The sequence below is a fragment of the Oryx dammah genome, unplaced genomic scaffold (assembly GCF_014754425.2).
Source record: "Oryx dammah isolate SB20612 unplaced genomic scaffold, SCBI_Odam_1.1 HiC_scaffold_22, whole genome shotgun sequence".
Classification (NCBI taxonomy): Eukaryota; Metazoa; Chordata; class Mammalia; order Artiodactyla; family Bovidae; genus Oryx; species Oryx dammah.
Window position 1 is genome coordinate 59,821,558 of NW_024070206.1, and position 8,020 is coordinate 59,829,577.

The window sequence follows — 8,020 nt, forward strand, 5'->3', positions numbered from 1 at the left end:
GGGCGCTGCAAGGGCAGCCACCCCGCTTCGGTCTGGGCTCCTTGGGAGGACGGTGTCTCCTCCTCCAGGTCCATCCTGCCTACCCCCGCACTCCATGTCTCCTCCACAGGCTTTTATTTAGGAGCACAGGGAGGCGTTTCTCCTTAGATTTTTAACCTTTTTTTTTTTTTTTTTTTTTTGCCTCTCAGCTTTTGGGATCTTATTTCCCTGACCAGGTATTGAACCTGGGGCCACAGTGGTAAAAGCTCTGAGTCTTAACCACTAGACCCCCAGGGAACTCCCTAGATTTTTATGGGGAGGTTTGTACCTCTTATTCTCTTAGTTTTTTTCTCAAAAGTAACAGTCTAGACTTTAAAATTGTACTTAAAATGATTTGAGAAACTCATACTATATTTTTCTCCTGAAAATAGTTTTTATACATATATTGGATGCATATACATATATTTTATACATATAAATGAGTTATACATTTATTTTATACATATAATAGACTAAATACATATTTATATGTATCTATGTTTGTGTAGAATATAGTTTATACTGTTGTTGTTTGGTCATCCAGTTGTGTCTGACCCTTTGCGACCCCGTGGACTGCAACATGCCAGGCCTCTCTGTCCCCATCTCCCAGAGTTTGCCCAAATTCGTGTTCATTGCATCGGTGATGCTGTCCAGCCATCTCATCCCCTGATGCCTTCTTCTCCTCCTTTCGCCCTCAATCTTTCCCAGCGTCAGGGACTTTTTCAATGAGCTGTCTGTTCACATCAGATAACCCAAATATTTTATTGGTGCAAATAGAAATAATTAGAAGGTCGATTTTAAAAACTGAAGTGTTTGTATATTACCCTTAGTAAAGATGTGCTAAATAATTTTTTACTTCAATATTATTTTAGAAATTCTTTAATCAAAAGAATTCAGTGTTTCACAGTATTGCGTACATACCCTTTGATAGCTTTTAAAAGAAAATTGCCAAAATATGCTTCAGTTCAGTTCAGTTCAGTTCAGTCGCTCAGTCGTGTCCGACTCTTCGAGACCCGATGAGTCGCAGCACGCCAGGCCTCCCTGTCCATCATCATTTCCCGGAGTTCACTCAGACTCACGTCCATCGAGTCCATGATGCCATCCAGCCATCTCATCCCTGGTCATCCCCTTCTCCTCCTGCCCCCAATCCCTCCCAGCATCAGAGTCTTTTCCAGTGAGTCAACTCTTCACATGAGGTGGCCAAAGTACTGGAGCTTCAGCTTCAGCATCATTCCTTCCAAAGAAATCCCAGGCTGATCTCCTTCAGAATGGACTGGTTGGATCTCCTTGCAGTCCAAGGGACTCTCAAGAGTCTTCTCCAACAGCACAGTTCAAAAGCATCAATTCTTCAGTGCTCAGCCTTCTTCACAGTCCAACTCTCACATCCATACGTGATCACAGGAAAAACCATAGCCTTGACGAGACAGACCTTAGTCGGCAAAGTAATAGGTTCCAAATATTCTATTCTCATAATTGTATGAAAATAAGCAGTGCTCACATTTCCTGACATGAATCACTATCACTGAGAAATTCAACCATCTTGTGGCTGTTTGCATGTCATAGAAAAGTGATGAAGCACTGTCTGTTCACACCAGCACAAGGCTCTGCAGGTCCAGTTGGGGCTGACATGTCTCACTGGCACGCCACAATCATGGGACCTGGTGACAGCCTGCGTCAAGGTGGTGTATTCTTTTTAACAATCAATTTTCCTACAGACTATCCCTTCAAACCATCTAAGGTTGCATTTACTACAAGAATTTATCATCCGAATATAAACAGTAATGACAGCTTTATATAGTGCTTCTCTGGTGCTCAGATGGTAAAGAATCTGCTGCCAGTGCAGGAGATGCTGGAGAGCTGGGTTCGATCCCTGGGTCAGAAAGATCCCCTGGAAAGAGGAATGGCTATCCACTTCAGTATTCTTGTCTAGAGAGTCCCAGGGACAGCCTATAGTCCATGGGGTCACACAGAGTCAGCCACCACTGAGCCACGAACACTTTCCTGCAATCACAGCGGTCTCTTGCTTTAACTGTTTCTAAGATTCTTCTATCCATTTGTTCTTGGCTATGTGATCCAGGCCCAGATGACCCTCTGGTGCCAGAGGCTGCAGGGATCTTTAAAGCAGAGATAAGTACAAGAGAACGTCTTGAGAACGGACTCAGATGTATGCCCTGTGATGCTGCCTTAAAGTCAGAGTAACCTGTGTTATAGCTGGAATAAGCTTTAAATTACTGTTAAAAATGTGTGTATTGTCTTAAGTACATGGTAATTTATAAAACTGTAATGCCATATTCTGTTATACTTCCTACAAAATATGCAGTTGCCGATTACTAGAAGCTGACTCAAGAACCTAAACCAATTTATTACGAAGATGATCTGTTATTTTTTAGTTTGTTTTATTGGCATAATGTTGATTTCCAATGTTGTGTTACTTGCTGCTGTTTTTCATATTCCTTTCCATGATGGTTTATCCCAGGATATTGAATACAGTCCTGTGCTCTACAGTAGGACCTTGTTGTTTGTCCATTCTCTTTATACCAGTTTTGCACCTGCTAACCCAAACCAACAACCCGCCCCTCCCCACCCGCACCCCTGGCAGCCACAAGCCTGTTCTCTGTGTCTGTGAGTCTGTTTCTGTTTCATCGAGAAAGTCACCTGAGTCGTGTTTTAGATTTTGCATATAAGCAAAGTCCTATGGTGTTTGTCTTTCTGACTTGCTTCACTTAGTAAGATAGTTAAGAGAGTTTTTAAAGTTTTAAGCTGTTTGTGCTTTGGGTCATGGCTCAGGATCCACCAAATGCTTCTGATATAGAAAACCATCCACCCAACGGCACTGAGGCTGGTCTTCCTGGAGTTTTTGATTCGAGCAATTGTATCACTTGTACAAGCATTCTCCTTAAAAACATCAATTATATAATATATATGTTATTGTCAGTTATTTATTTATAATATGTGAGAGCTTCATGGGGCTTATTTTTTACAGCCATGAAAAATGCCTGTAGAATAATCATGAGCTAAAACATTGACTGTGTGGATCACAACAAACTGTGGAAAATTCTGAAAGAGATGGGAATACCAGACCACCTGACTTGCCTCTTGAGAAACCTGTATGCAGGTCAAGAAGCAACAGTTAGAACCGGACATTGAACAACAGACTGGTTCCAAATCAGGAAAGTGTGTCAAAGCTGTATATTGTCACCCTGCTTATTTAACTGATATGCAGAGTACATCATGAGAAATGCTGGGCTGGATGAAGCACAAGCTGGAATCAAGATTGCCGGGAGAAATATCAATAACCTCAGATATGCAGATGACACCACCCTTATGGCAGAAAGCAAAGAAGAGCTAAAGAGCCTCTTGATGAAAGTAAAAGACGAGAGTGAAAAAGTTGGCTTAAAACTCAACATTCAGAAAACGAAGATCATAGCATCTGGCCCCATCACTTCATGGCAAAGAGATGGGGAACAATGGAAACAGTGTAAGACTTTATTTTCTTGGGCTCAAAAATCACTACAGATGATGACTGCAGCCATGAAGTTAAAAGACGCTTGCTCCTTGGAAGAAAAGCTATGACCAACCTAAGCAGCATATTAAAAAGCAGAGACATTATTTTGCCAACAAATGTCCATCTAGTCAAAGCTATGGTTTTTTCAGTAGTCATGTATGGATGTAAGAGTTGGACTATAAAGAAAGCTGAGCACCGAAGAATTGATGCTTTTGAACTGTGGTGTTGGAGAAGACTCTTGAGAGTCCCTTGGACTGCGATGAGATCAAACCAGTCCATCCTAAAGGAAGTCAGCCCTGAATATTCATTGGAAGGACTGATGCTGAAGCTGAAACTTCAATACTTTGGCCACCTGATATGAAGAACTGACTCATAGGAAAAGACCCTGATGCTGGGAAAGATTGAGGGCAGGAGGAGAAAGGGACGACAGAGGATGAGATGGCTGGATGGTATCACTGACGTGATGGACATGAGTTTGAGTAAGCTCCGGGAGTTGGTGATGGCCAGGGAAGCCTGTTGTGCTGCAGTCCATGGGGTCGCAAAGAGTCAGACACGCCTGAGTGACTGAACTGAACTGAAAACATCGATCACACGAAGGCACTCCTGACCTGTTCTTCCTGTTGTGAGTAATCCATGCCCCAGATTCCCCAAACAAAAGTAATGCCCCCTGGTTTTGCATTGCACAAGACAAAATGTAAACACAAATTTGTGTGCATACACACACACCACACAGACTTGTTCCCAGTGTGTTGCTCACGTCTGGGTAAGCTTCTCTTCCAAGTTTCTTAGCTAAAATAAAATAGTAACACCATTCTTTCATAGTGCATCTTTAAAAAAATGTTCTAATATAAACCTTTTTTTCTGTAATATGCTGGGTAATGCTTTCCTAAACTTTTGAACACTTGTTATCACTATACCCAAATAGGTTGCTGTTGATGTTTAAATGACTTTATGCAGAGTTACTGCAAATACAATTTTTCTCGGACTTCAAGGGTCATCTTTGCTTTTTCAATGAGCAATATCCACCTTGGTTTACATAACACGCACCAATGATCAATCAAGGTATACAGCAGCCTTGCTGTATATTCATAGGTGGTTGTAGGTGTTTGCTCCAGAGAAGCACCCTGTCTGGACACCAGTCTGGAGCTGAGTGTGAAATTAAAGGCGTGCTCCCTGTGTAAGATCGCCTGCCTCGTTCCTCGAGGCTGCCTGGGGTGCAGGCCTGGGTCATCTTCTGAGGTTTTGCAAGTGGTAAGGACGAGGACTCAGGTGGTTCTGAAGAGCGATTGCTTAACCTTTGCTAACATTTTCCCTCGTGAGCATGATTCTCCCAAGGGTCCTGCTGCAGGGCTGCTGCCTGAGCTGCCTGCGAGGGGCAGCTGTTACCTGGGGGCTAGTGGAGACGATCGGGGTGTCTGTGACCTGCATGCACCCTGATATGGCACTTGTAGGAGTCGTGTCAGCATACACACGTAGCAAGCGGCCATGCTTTGCTCTGCAGTCGCTGCATTTACCGTGGGGTCTGCAGTGGTCCTGGCATCGAGACCGTCTGTGCTTGTTCCAGAGGCAGCGTCTACACAGAGATCTTGGGTGCCCTCAACCGTCCTGTTTGTACCCACAGCCGATATGAGAGTTGTGACTGTACGCTTAGGAAGGGCAGAGGACAAAGTGGGGAGCGGGTGTCTTCTCTCGGTCGTGGGGCAAGAAGGCCCTCAGCAGAGGGGCTTCCCAAATGGTCAGGTGCTTGCCTTCTGCAGATGCAGTGGTAACTCAAACAGAAGAACAAGTTTACTGGCAAATATTATATTTCTCCTTTTTCTAAGGCAAAATCCTGGGGTGATGGGGAGATGAGTGGAGCATAAGTGTATTAAAAGCAGAGTTGCTCTTTCATTCACATAGAAGCGTGCCGTGTACGGTGGGATAAAGCCTGATGAACAAGAGATTCTGGGTTCCCGTTGGCTTTGTGTCTGTGCTGATGTTAGTGTCTGTTTAACAACCAAATTCCTTTCAGTTCCACCAGGTAGCTGGTGATTTCTTTTGGCCACAGCACGTGGGTTCCTGTCTGCCCTGTGTGTAGTTCTTCTGGAGTGCCACTCGCACGATACTGCAGTGACAGGCGTGACACGCGTGGGACTTATGGCCTCTGCATCTGCATCAAAGCAGATATTGATACAGATTGTTTGCAAACCCTGAGGAGGGGAAACAGCTCATGGGTGTTAAGTCTGGCAAATTCCATACGCATATGATACACATGCCCATTATATGTGTGTATCACACATACATGAGATTTACCAGATACATGTTTATAAAGATAATATATAATACATAAAACGTACAGTATGTATTATATATATGTGGCGTAGTAATGCTAAATTTTGAGTGACACAAAAATGTTATCTGTCACTTAATGCCATAGAATTAGAGTATTACATACACATTTGTGAGTATTACATACACGCATACATGCATATATGTATGTATCACACATATATGAGATTTACCAGGTATGTGTGTATATATGTAACATATGAAACATAAAAGATATAGCAATATGTACTTTATATGTAGTCTAGTAATTCTAAATTTTAAATAACACAAAAACATTATCTGTGTAAGCTACTAAGGCCCATAGAATAAGACTCTCTCTGTCTCACACACACACACACACACACACACACACACACACACACGCACACACGCTTGCCAGCTAGCACTCTCTGGTGTATCACTAGGAACTTCCCAGGGTCTCTGGCATCCCCCGATCCCATGCAAGTCTTGAGCAGAGGCTCTCTGCCTCCCTGGTGTCTCACCGGTGCTGTGCTCTACATGTTGAATGGTTCGCAAAAGCTGGCATGTTTCTTTCCTGAATTCAAACAAACTTCATCTGATATTTAAAAACAATGGCCCTCATTTGCTAAGCCTGCCAATTTTGCTTTCAGCCTGAGAATTCCCTGCTGCAAACACACACATCTCCCCCGAGTCCCACATCCCCGAGTGTCTGCACCCCAGTTGTCAGAGCGGAGCAGGCACCACGCCTGCCTTCTCTTCTGGCTGTTGCTGTCACTGCTGCTGCTTCTGAAGCTTTTCCAGTGAAGCCATTTTCTTGGCTCAGCCCCTTGGACCAGCGTGCCTGCTCTGAGCCGCACTGTGCAGCACGGCTGATTTCAGATGCTACAGGAAGGAGAACCAGCCCAAGAACCATGCACAACAAACTTATCCTACCCCACTGTAAATGCGTGCACGTGAAGTCGCTCAGTCGTGTCTGACTCTGCAGCCCCCATGGACTGTAGCCCGCCAGGCCCCTCTGCCCATGGGATTCTCCAGGCAAGAACACTGGAGTGGGTTGCCACGCCCTCCTCCAGGGGATCTTCCTGACCCAGGAACTGAACCTGCGCGTCTATGTCTCCTTGCATCGGCAGGCTGGTTCTTTACCACTAGTGCCACCTGCCTCTAAGCTAAATACATCCTCACTAATTGCATTAACCGGAATCTATTTTAATTTGATGCCTTCCTGCCATTCTTTTAATTCCTGATATTTTGAGACACCAAGAAACAAAGGATCGAGTTTAGAAGTGGTTTTAGGACCTGCAAGATCTTCTCTCTCAGGCCCTGTAAACTCTGGATGTCTCTATGCAGAGTGTAGACAGCTCTTCTGAGGACAGAATGGAGAGGGTTAATCCCTCCAGCCCTCGTCTGAAGGGAGAAGTGACAATAAGAAAGATAATAGTTACACCGTGAAGCATCATTACATAATCACTGCATCTAATGTTTCCCGCGTATAATGTTCAAGTTCAGGAATCTCAGCCAGGGGCCCATAAAGCAATTCTTGCGTTTTTTGCTTTTCTGCTTATGCTGGTTTATTTCACTCTTTTGGATTAAAAATGTAAAAATAATTTACCAAAGCAATAATTCGGGCTGATGAAGCACTTTATAGCTTATGACCACCAGCACATTGCTATCACAGGATGCTTTGAGTGGACTGGACACTCCAGTGCAGTTAGGGGAAACTGAAGGAGAGAGTCTTGTAGGCTGGAAGCTCCTGGAGGGCAAGAGATACACAGCCAAGGAGTGTGCAGACTCCTGAAACCCGACGCAGCCGCGGATGGTGGCAGGAGTGGCCGTGCTCTGGTCTGGAGGCGCCAGTGGGCTCACATTTACACAAGCATGCCGTGTCCCCAGCTCCTCTTCACGGGTGCTGACATCACCGCCTGGACAGGCGAATCATGGCGGGCATCTGTGAGGACCCACTCTGGCCCGGTCACCTCTGCCCCCAAGTTTCTCAGCCTGTGACGGTCACGCTGGGTGACGCTCTGCTCCAGGCGCCCCTCCAGGCGTCACCTCACCCGACCTGTGCCGTGACAGACCTACAGTCTACCATTTTGCTCCCTCTTGTACCATCAGGAGAACCAAGGGCATTGCCACGTGGCAGAGCTAGAAAGTGGCGGCGATACGCCCGATCAGAAGCTCACCTACTCCTCCAGGAACACCAGCAGGAAC

General features: G+C 45.0%; 1 pseudogene; it reads left to right on the plus strand.

The window, feature by feature from the left end:
• The first annotated feature begins 1,621 nt into the window (after positions 1-1,621).
• On the plus strand, positions 1,622-2,195 carry LOC120880951 (annotated as a pseudogene).
• The last annotated feature ends 5,825 nt before the right edge of the window (positions 2,196-8,020 follow it).